Below are 12,153 nucleotides of genomic sequence, written 5' to 3' on the forward strand. Positions count from 1 at the left end.
CGGGCAGAGTCCCTCGAGGAGACTTACAGGCAGTTTGAGAGGATCAGGTTGGAGTACCTGCAAGCCCTCCAGGGGAGAGCACAGGCCCGCCTAGGGAAAATAGACACAGAGTTCGATGATGCCCTGGCCGAGAATTTGGGGGAAATGGTGAGTCACAGGATTAGCCCGCTGCCACTGCACATAGTACTTTAGGTTTAAATTTCCTTTTGTTATTTTTTCCTTTGGAGCTTTTGGACTTTCCTCCATGTGTTGTATATAGTTCATTGTTGTTTTTCTTCTCCTCCATATTTGGACATGGTTTTGGACAATGGACCCTGGATTTTTGTAAATAGTTCTCGTTAGTTTATGGACATGGACCACATCTTTGCTTTCATCTTAATTTGTTTGCCTTGCAATTATATTTTCTTTTTGACTATCTTTTATTTCGTTGCTCATTTGATGATGATTTACTTATTTTGTTTCATATGAGTATGACTTGTTATGACTGTTATTAAAATACATTTTTTTAATTCAAAAACAAAGTGGTGTCTGTTCTCGATGGTTTAGGGCAAGTTACACGCTTGCTTACTCTGTTCTATGTCCATGATGCTGGCCTATGTTGTTCATGTATCATGTTTCACTTCCACTGACATGTGGCATGTTATGCTGAGCATGAACAATGGATGCGTGTTCAAGGTGCACTTGAAGTGTGCAGCGTGTGGTGGCATTTCAGTTCACATCTGCAGAATTGATGTCTATCAGTCCACAGTGTGTTGGGGGTTGAGGGTGTCCCATGAGGTGGGGCCTGGATTCAGGTTGCCATCACTGGTGGTGTTGGGGGACATGAGGTGGGGCCTGCATGCAGGTTGCGGTCACTGGTGGTGGTGGGGGACATGAGGTGGGACCTGCATGCAGGTTGCCCTCACTGGTGGTGGTAGGGGGCATGAGGCGGGGCCTGCCTGCAAGTTGCCATCACTGGTGGTGGTGGAGGACATGAGGCGGGGCATGCATGCTGGTTGCCGTCACTGGTGGTAGTGGGGGACATGAGACAGGGCCTGCCTGCAGGTTGCCATCACTGGTGGTGGTGGGGGACATGATGCGGGGCATGCCTGTGGGGTATGGTCACAGGTGATGGGGGTCCCCGGTGTTGTGGGATGCCTGCGGGGTATGGTCACGGGTGATGGGGGGTCCCATGTGGTGTGGGTTGCTTGCGGGGTATGGTCACAGGTGATGGGGGGGTCCCATGTGGTGTGGGCTGCCTGTGGGTTATGGTCACGGGTGATGGGGCGGTCCAATGTAGTGTGGGCTGCCTGCGGGGTGTGGTCACAGGTGATGGGGGATCCCATGTGGTGTGGGCTGCCTGTGGGGTATGGTCACAGTTGATGGCTGCTGGGGTGTGGCTGTCCCGTCAGGAGATGTGTGCCTTCCCACACGATTTGGCTGGTGCGACCAGGGTACACGATTACGCTGGGGTGCAGACGGGTTATGCGCGGCCCTTTCCACACGATTTGGCTGGTGTGACCGGGTTACATGATTACGCTGGGGTGTGGATGGGGTAGGTGTTGGCCTTTCCACGCAATTTGGTGGGTGTGACCGGGGTACGCAATTATGCTGGGGTGCGGACGGGCTATGTGCGGGGGAAGCACAGGCCTTTCCACGCGATTTGGCTGGTGCAACCGGGGTACGCGATTATGCCTGGGTGCGGACGGGTACGCGCAGGCCTTTCCATGCGATTTGGCTGGTGCGACCAGGGTATTCGATTACGCTGGGATGTGGGAGGGGTACGTGCAGGCCTTTCCATGTGATTTGGCCGGTGTGACCAGGGTGCGCGATTATGCTGGGGTGCGGGCGGGCTATGTGTGGGCCATTTTACGTGATTTGGTTGGTGCAAACGGGGTACGCGATTACGCTGGGGTGCAGACGGGGTACGCACAGACCTTTCCACATGATTTGGCTGGTACGACTGGGGTACGCGATTAAGCTGGGGTGCAGGACGGGGTACGCGCAGGCCTTTTCACATGATTTGGCTGGTGCGACTGGGGTATGCGATTATGCTCGGGTGCAGTAGGGGTATGTGTGGGCCTTTCTACGTGATTTGGCTGGTGCAATCGGGATACGTGATTACGCTGGGGTGCGGGAAGGGGTACGCGTGGGACCTTCCACGTGATTTGGCTGGTGCGACTGAGGTGTGCTCAGATTTTTCACGCTATTACGATGGGAGGGCTGTGTGCTGGGCCACGGATAGCGCATTTCACTGGGTTTTTCCTGCGCACTGGGGCGTGTTGGGGTGTTACTGGTGCTGCTTGATGTTCATTGCCCCACGGCTACTGATGCCTCAGAAAATCCATGAATACACACGCTGGATTCTATGAATTGGGCCCTTAATTTTTTCTCCCTCATATGTAGTACGTCATATGCACTATGTTCGCTACAACATTTATGTATAGTTCACTGTTGTTCTCTTCACATATAGTAATCATTGGGTCATTGGAAACAAATTCAAGATGGATTAAAAAAAAAACATACACTAGCAAACCAATAAGTTAAATGGTTGGGAGTGTAGTGGGTGAGGATACACTAAATGGGTACAGTTACACATGGTTCAGTAGGGTTCGTGAAAGTAGAGAGGCTGGAATTACGGTGGGTTGGGGGAACTCAAACTAGGGTAGGATGGCTAATGTTCGAAATGAGGGGATAGGATGCTTTGATCTTGGATAGAAAGAGTGAGAGTATGGTGCACAGCGGTAAAGAGGGTGAGGGTGGAATGCATAGGTAAGGATATGGTGGTGTGGGCAGGGGTGAATGAACAAGAAAACACCCCCGCAAAAAAATGCAGAATGAAGAAAACAGTGCATAGCTTGAGATATTTCATGGTACATGAGCATCATCACTCTGTTAAAAAAAAGTGAAATGTGCAGTGCAAGATCTGTAAAAAGAAACTACGCCAGGGGCCCTCAAATGTCCCATCTGAGAGTTTGAGAACATCCGTCCTGATTATACATCTAGTTAGAGTACAATAGGATAATGTAGACAAGGACCTCGGGAGGATAGCTTAGGGGCAACGCGCTCGAAGCAAGACGACACGATCAACACAGGTTCGATCCCCTGTCCACGTTTAGAAACCTCTGAGTATTAAGCATGTTATAAATAACCCATTACAATTACAATACAGCTACTGAAAGTTCCATAAGGAATACAAAATACAAGCACCTGTGCTGAACTGTTCTTGTCTTCACTTAAAAGGAACCATTCAGTTGTTGGGAAAACAAACATGATGGATTGTGTGTCACCCAACTCCTTTACTTTTCCTCATTGCTTTTTCTTCTGACTACTGCCAACAGCTGTCATGGTGTCAACCTCTGGACTAGCAACCACCAAAGCAATCCCTGCTCCATTCACCTCCAGCACTGTACCTTCCACGACCTCCACCAGCAAAGTGCAAAGGTATGTGCTGCAAGTAGCATGGCTTTATGTATCCAAAAACAATGCTACTTTTTAGGGATACCTATTACAAGGGTACTAGAATCTAAAAACAATAATGCATAGGTGTATCAACAAAGATGATGATATTTAATAGCACCTCAATAAAAGATTGACAATGCATAGGCACTAACATTTTTCTAGTGCAATCAAGTTAAAAAGAAGACCCTTTCTAAACAATGTCATGGTACAATAAACTGCCTCTTAATCTGAGCAGGTAGAAAATAGTCCCAATATATGCCATCTGAAAGCAGTAATATAGCTGACACACACACAACACTGCAAATTAACCTTTAAATATGTATGTATTTACTGACACTTACTTTCACATCAACCACACACTCAGCATATGTACAGTATGACCTCTGCAATCAAAATGAGAAAAGTGGACAAAATGGAGGCTGTTATGCTTTCCAAAATCAATACCACAAAAAGAGGACTATATAATAAGCAAAGTAGTAAAATGGTCAACACATTACCACTGCAACCTATCACAGACCACTACACAAGTATCACAGTAACACCAACCAAAGGCAAACACTGAAATACATAGAACATATTTTTTCCCCCACCAACTTTGATAGCCACGGCTATTCAGACATGCTTTAAACATCACCTTGTAGCCGTGGACATACACACATTTTTTACTATTTCAAAAAGGCTCTGACTCTGATTCTTCCAATGTGCAGGAGAATTTTGAGTTCAAAGCCTTCTTCATTCTTAGGTTGCCCATAGGCAGCTGTATGGACTGTCATTTGGATGGTAGGGTTGCATATCATTTCTCAAATGTTGCGTTCCTCCTGGCAAGTTCTTTTGTTGGAAAATACAATTAGAATATTAGTTGAGTGATCTCACAGATGTATTCTGGGCAGCACTATTGTGAGGATCACATTTTTGGGAACAGTGAGAACATTAGAACCACATATTGCTGAGGCATGTAGTGAAATCACGGGCCAAAATTGCAGATGGGCCCTTGCATGCCTATGTTCCAAAGAAAGACATCCACCTCTTTCAAGATGGCACCCGATGAATTTAAGCATCATGGTCATTCCAAGCAGACAAAATCTGCTGTGTTTCAGCCTCATTGTCTGGTAAGACAGCAGGTTGTTGAGCTTGATCCCACTTCCATTTAGTTTGGAGAAAGTGCCTTGTGTCTTTACTTTCTATACTCCTTTTGGGTTCTCATGATAGTTGTTGCCTCTTGCCAAATGTTTTCCAAGATGCAACTGGTGACAGTGAACCCCTGCCTGTGCCTTATAAACTGTCCTCCTTGTCTGCTGGCCGGCATCTGTTTTTTGAAGCTCTTCATGTCATCAGCAGGGTATGTCCTTGCATGGAGCGGGGGATCAGATTGATCTCATGTGTTTATCAGACCAATTATGGAAATACTTTTCTGTCTTGGACATTCCGGTCTTTCTCTTTCCCCCATTTTGCACGAGGCCCCTATGTGCTGCCAGCTTCCCTGCTGGACCTCAAAAGCAGAATGGTTTGGGGGAATTTTCGAGAGCAGCATTGTATCCATGTGTGCAGCCTACCCTAGTCCTGAAAGTAACAGACTTCTTGTAATCACAGTCTGGACACCACCTATAAACAGCTCACTGCTCATATGTTATGCTACTTCATGTGTCTGTAAGAGTCATACAATTATTATAAGAAGCGAATGCATCGCCATCCAGCAACTTTAGCCAACATGAGGTTGGTGACAGACTTTCATGTGTGTGTGTATGTATTTGAGGGATGGAGTGCGCACATGTATATGTATACTGCATGCCTCGCCTTTGAGTCCTTTGCACAGAAAGTTGTTCACGCCTGTTGAAATGAACATGGCGACGTAGAGAATACACTGGCTAGGTTCTTCGCCAAGTGTTTCCACTCACCTTCGCTTCGATGAAAATTGCTCGGCCGTTCTCCAACTCCAGACGTTCTGGCGACAGTGTTACATTTTTGCTTTAGAGGCCCCAGCCCAAACATGATTCCGCTTGGAAACAGTAACATGCGGGAGCTAGCAAGCAATTCAGATGTGTAGTTGTGGCCGGCGAAGCTCGCATAGCAACGTGTTTTAGGTAATATAGAGGGGGGGGCGGGGGAGGGAGGGAGGGAGGGGGAGAGAGAGAGAGAGAGAGAGAGAGAGAGAGAGAGAGAGAGAGAGAGAGAGAGAGAGAGAGAGAGAGAGAGAGAGAGAGAGAGAGAGAGAGAGAGAGAGAGAGAGAGAGAGAGAGAGAGAGAGAGAGAGAGAGAGAGAGAGAGAGAGAGAGAGAGAGAGAGAGAGAGAGAGAGAGAGAGAGAGAGAGATATTGTTCTTGCCATTCAATTTAGATCCGTTTTTAAGCATTTGCTACGTGTAAACCTCGCCCCAAAATACCAGCGCTGTACAGGAGAACAATCATATACAATGGTTGGATGCAAAAACTCAAAAAAAGAAGAAAAAAAACACATACACTTTGTCATAAAAATCATACAGGAAGCAATAGATCAACAAAAGAGTTAACAATATTTTGGGAATATAGGAATTTTATGACCTTGGCAAAATGTTTAAAAGTGGAGAAGTCGGTCTTGAAGTTCATAGAAGAAAGTTATAGAACGAAGGATAGCCTCAGAAAAGACTGCTTCATGGCTTTTGCTACCATGGGAATCGTAAGCATTAGCTGATCTTTACTGGGTGATGAGCCGGCTCCTTCCAACAATTTGCAGTTTACAAACCATGTGTCTAGATTGATGCAGAATCAAAGTATTGTAAATAATATTACGGTAATAGTAATGTATTGAGACCTCTTTATTTCTTTCCTCAGTAGCCTGGGAAAGTGTAGCTTGCAATGCTCTGTTAGTTTGTACCACTGCGAGGCAAATTAATAAAAGCGCAAATGTATTCAGGGCTCAAGTCGAGGTTACACGCGGGGGGACGGAGTCCACCCACTTTTTTCAGAGGGGGACTCAGACCCCCCGAGCTAAAATGAGAAACATTGAATGTCCTCTTTGAATTTATGAATTAAAGCCAATCTCAGGGATCAAACCGCAGTCGACAGATTTGCAGGATGGACACTTCACCACTAAACTATATAACCTAATGAAAAATAAGAGACAAATAAAGGTGAATTATATTTTGGTACTGCAAGTCCCAGGGAAAACATTTATAGTGCATTTATAGTGCACACCTTTTAAAGTTTACAAAAACACTATTAGAAGACAATAAATATCCTCTCTTGGTTTTGTGCGTGTGTTGATTTTATGAAAGGCAAATACCATTAGTCCTGTGCAATGTGGGTGGTTATGCAAAGCCAATTTAATGAAATGTGCACATTTCTCCTTGATATGCTAATTTCTGGTGACATCACATCCCACTGCGTTTGTTGAGTCCCCCCACTTTATTTTTTAGGACTTGACCCCTGAATGTATTGTCTAGTCAACGTAAGCACCCAGGCCTATTTGCAGTTCCTAGATATAACGTTATGTGCCGCATACTTTCCTGCAGTTTAAGCCTTATTATTCTTAAATTAGTTAGTTAGAACACCATCAAAAAGGAGCATTTTCCCACCTGATGCATAGCCCTATGCGGCCATCACTACAGCCCCGTCCCCTCTTAGTGAGCTATTCCTGCAGTTGATAAGTTTGTGCCTTTTCTCCGTGTAGAACTTGTATCCTCACCTCAAAGGTTTGCAACATAGAAAATGATATATGGGTGGGTTTCAGTTGGTTTATCCCTGTAGCAACAGCCCTGTTGGTGGTCATTGTTGTCACCCTCAAGATTGCAGGTTACCACCTCATCTCCTCATTAGGAAAATGAGGGCAACATGTTAGAAGGCATCTAGACAGATACACTTTGAGAGCATTCAGGAGTTTAACTGGTTAAGTGTTAAGAAAGTGGACATCCATGCCCTCACATTTTCCTATGATAAGGATAACAATGCCCACATCCTAGCATCACCTTATAAAGAGGCCCAACACTGCAACAGGAATTGCAGCCACAGGCAAGAGGTAACGATTTTCATTTTTCCAGCTACGAGAATTGTAGCCTCCAGGCGCCCAATTACTCACTGGGACCATTCATGGGTTTGAGGTTCTAGTTTTTCTTGCAGGCAAAATCTTAGCAGCCACGGCACGCGTGTTACCCAAACAGAACAGCACCAGTGAAACATAGTCGACAGTGCCTATATCTTCTCAAGTAGTCTTCGGGGAAGAAATGAAGTAGCCAGAGTGAGCTGGCTGTTTCTTCAACTAAACAACTTCCCTTTAGGAACACCCACCTTTCGAGACTAAGAATTCTTGCAACAAGATATAGAGGTTGCTGGTGGTGATAAGAGATCCACCTGGTGGATACTTTCAAGGTTCCTGACCCTACGTTGCATCCATTAAGTGGGCTGTGTGTTTGGGTAATATGATCAAAGGCCTTTGTAAATGTGTTACACTTTGGAGATGATTCATAACTTGATTTCATTACAGGTGGCCTCTTGAAACACATAAAAGATATAACATATGAGAGGAGTGGGATATGGGAGCCCATTAGAGCCAAAAGACTAAATCAGTGATTTACTGGTGAAGATTTTATCCAAGTAAACTAATCATTCTATAAAGAAAATAGTGTTGGAAGCGGCCTCATAGATTCATAGAATCACTGCAGGAGGTGCGGCATGACATGCTAAGGTTCTTGCCTCTTTTCTCTCTCGACTCGCAGACACGGTCACTGTGAGGGCTCCGAAGCATGGTGAGGCGAGTTGATAAAGCAGTCGGAGGTGTGCCGCAAGCTCATCCAACGGATCAACTGCACAGAAGGAGCAAAATTAGCAGCACTTGCTTTATTTGGCTTGGTCCTGGCTTGCTTGGTTCAGATTTTACAAATAGATTATCTGTGCCTGATAGTCCATGTAAAATGGAAGGAAATATGCCTGAGTTAAATGCTTAATACTCTATGGAAAGAGTTCACTGAAATAAACAACAGGTTATTGATGCGTGAACTGCGCCAAGTATCCCTAAAAAAGTTATCAATTATGTGTAAGATTGGATTTCACACTCTGAGTGATATAGTGTAACATTGTATGTAGGCATATCTCCCAGAGAACAGGTTGGATAACAATGTGTCCTTATTTCGTTAAAATTCTTGTTGTCAAAATGTATTACAAGTAGCATGATATGTATGAGGCTTGTTTCAAACATTTAGAAATCGTTCATTTTAGTGTTTGCAATATTTTTCACATTGACCTTGTGCATATTTTATATTTTTAGACAACACAATATCACAATTGGACGCTATACAAAATTCCAAGCAACTCAAGACAGATATTATGATGATACTCTTAATTTTATAAATCCTTACATCGTACGTCCCATCTATGAGAATGTAACTAAAATAACATAATAGCAACCTTTACAAATTCATTAAGCTTTTAATTGTGCCATGTTTCCTCATTACAGTCCTTGGTAAAGAACAGAGTCTGACATATGTTGTGGTACTTGTAATGCATTTTTGATGATATGTGGATTAAGTATCAATGAAAATCAGACATATTTTGGGATACTCCAAATGTAAAGTTGTGCAGACATTATGTACACATTGGGCCACATTACAAGTATGGCAGTCCGGAAACAAGGGTGCCGGTAAGCTTAGCTGCACCCTTGGTTCCAGACTGCCACACTACGAGTCTGCATGCTGGAGCCACTGCGCCCAACAGGTCTGACCCTGCCAGGCGCAGCAGCCCCGGTAGGCAGATTCTTCACGGAACCGCTGGCACCGTTAGCAACGTTCCGCTTCCGTCTCCCCATTCATATAGGATCCTATGGTTCTCTATGGGATCGGGAGTTACAAAATCCGGTGCCTGACTTCCCACATCACCGGGACTTGTAATGTCCCGGTGGCACTTGGAAGTTAGGCACTAGATTTGCTGTTAGGGGATTGTCGGCAACCCACCGGTCGCACTGGCAGGTTACCGACAACCTCGTAATGAGGCCCATTGTCTTGTGACCTGGTCTTAGACATGTAAACAAATGACATGTCAACAATCGAACCATCAGAAAACAAGAAAAGAATGGGTGAAAATCCTGCGGCGCATCTACCTTGCCCTGCTGGAGGGACTCTGTGCTACTTACAGGCAATTGATCAACACGGCCAAGGCAAACTATTACCAAAACACCATAGCCAAGGCCAACAATAAAAGCAGAGCCTTCTTCAAAGCCATCAACCAATGCATCAGCCTTCTGCCTGGCCCTCCCATGGTACACTCCAGTGAACAATCCACTGCTGTCAACTCTTTCTTCATCAACAAGATGAACATGATCCGCCAACACATAAACACCAACACCACAAGTGACAGCCCACTCCACAACCCATCTCGAAAAAAAAACAACTAACTGAACAACTTTCAATACACTAACTGCGGAAGACCTCATTGCCACCTTAGCATCCCTCAAGGCCATATCATTTGTAGACTGCATCCTCCATGCCTCCGTCCTCAAGACCCTTCCAACTGAAGCTCCTCTCTGTTACCTGACAATCATCAACAGCTCCCTAAATCAAGACACCTTCCCCTCGACCCTGAAGACTGGACAAACACTCCTGCTTTATGAGAAATCAATACTGGACCCTGATGATTTCAGGAACTACTGCCCCATCGCCCATCTTCCCTTCCTAACTGTGATCTTTGGGAAAGTAGTAGCCATGCAACTTCTTGCATAAATCGAAGCCAAAAAACTCCTTCAGTCCTACCAATCTGGCTTGAGAACCAGATGTAACGAGAAACAGCTACCATCAAGGTGATCAACAATGCCATTAAAAGTCTTGATGATGGCCATCCTTGTCTCCTATTTCTCCTTGATCTCTCAGCAGCATTTGACACAGTAGACTTCCAGACACTCAGTGACAATCTACATTGTTGCATGGGGATCAGTGAGATTAACCTCAGCGGGTTCAAATCTTACCTTGCTAATTGCAAACAGTTTGTGCAAATGGATTTTTCCAAATCACCAACTCTACCCATCACCTGTGGAGTCCCGCAAAGACCCATCCTGTCCCCTTTGATCTTCAATCTTTACATGAAATTGCTATGAACTCTCCTCACTCCACAAACCATCCATATCTACCAATACGCAGATGACACACAGATCTACCTCAAGATATCTTCTATCGAAAACATTGACTTGCTCAAGGTCTGCCTCACATTGATCCAGTTCTGGATTTCCAGTCCTGATCTGAAGCTTAACCCCTCCAAGACTGAATTAATACTGCTGACCAACAACACTGAACACCCTTAAATCCAGACTTGGCTCTCTGATATGAACACTGAGGGCATCACACACCAGCTGGCCACCTGTGGCAAATTCTTTGGGTTCAACATCGACAGACAACTCACATTGAAACAGCACATAGCAAGGAAGACACAAACAGCTTGATAACAACTTTCTCTCCTGCAGAAAAAAAGACCTTCATCACAGAAAACAACTTCAGATAGGCTGTTGAAGCCTTGGCCCTCTCCAAACTCGATGGTGGCAATGCCCTTTTAGAAGGCCTTCTGGCAACTAGCCTGACACTCCTGGGATGTGTCCTGCATACTGCAGCAAGATACATCAAAGGACTGGAAATTTGATCACATCACCCCGACCCTAATCAAATGGCACTGTCTCCCACTGGAAACCCATAACGTTTTCAAATCCTGTTGCATCAGCTATAAGGCTGTCACCCTGGGAACCCCTACCTTACTGAGAAACTCTGCATCTCCAGAGCCCTGTGAACCACCATAAGTAAGGAAATGTACAGACTTGAAATCTGATGGTGCAGAAAGGAAAGAACATCAGACTTTCCCTATCACTTCAACAGTTCAGGAAAGAGCTCAAGGCCTTCTTCTTCAATCAATGACTTATCCCTAACACCTAAGTCTACAGACCATGCACTCCCCACCCTATCTGAGCTCAGTGATCTGCTCGCCACTGTCTCCTCCCCTAGTTGCTTGTAGATCCCTTGCTGTTAATTGACCACCCTCACCCTCCCCTCTTAGCTCCCTGCTCCGTTTTACTCTGCTTCCCTCACTGTGTTCTTCCCCCTATGATTGTAAAATTCTCGGTTGCTTTGCAGAGCTAGGTCTGCACTCAATAAATACCCTAATAATAATAATAATAATAATAATAATAATAATAATAATAATAATAATAATAATAATAATAATGGCATTGTGACTAGTTTCTGTGAAATATATCTATGCACCTTTTTACAAACTATAGCGCACAAAGCGTGACTTACTAACTAGTATTTGAAGGGGGAAGCCATGCCAGACTTTGCAGTGAGACTACAGTAGCCAAATGTCTTCTTAGTGAGCAAAGCCAACAAAAGGTCAAAAATGGCATTGTCTTATCATCTGGATCTTAAAACCAACACAATCTCTGTTCAATTTCTGTGATGAACGTGTGATGTAATTCCCTTGGCTTATCCAGGAAGAAGGCTATTTGCTTTAAAAAGAAGTTTCAATGAGTTACGTATTCATAGTAACCCTGATGTGACTTGGCCCTAACTGTTTTGTAAACTGTTTGGGGGACAGTCATTTGGCTACACTAAATATACCCAGACCATCAGGCGAGTTCATCTAGAAGAGGATTGGTGAGGGTTAGGGTTTTGCCAACCCTAATTTATTACATCCTTGGGCCCTCAAGCGCCCTGACACACTTCAAAGTATAGTTGCACCAGGAGGCAGGTTTCAGTGTGACAATCAGCACCTA

The sequence above is a fragment of the Ambystoma mexicanum genome, chromosome 9 (assembly GCF_040938575.1).
Source record: "Ambystoma mexicanum isolate Mex_15411 chromosome 9, UKY_AmexF1_1, whole genome shotgun sequence".
NCBI classification, from domain to species: Eukaryota; Metazoa; Chordata; class Amphibia; order Caudata; family Ambystomatidae; genus Ambystoma; species Ambystoma mexicanum.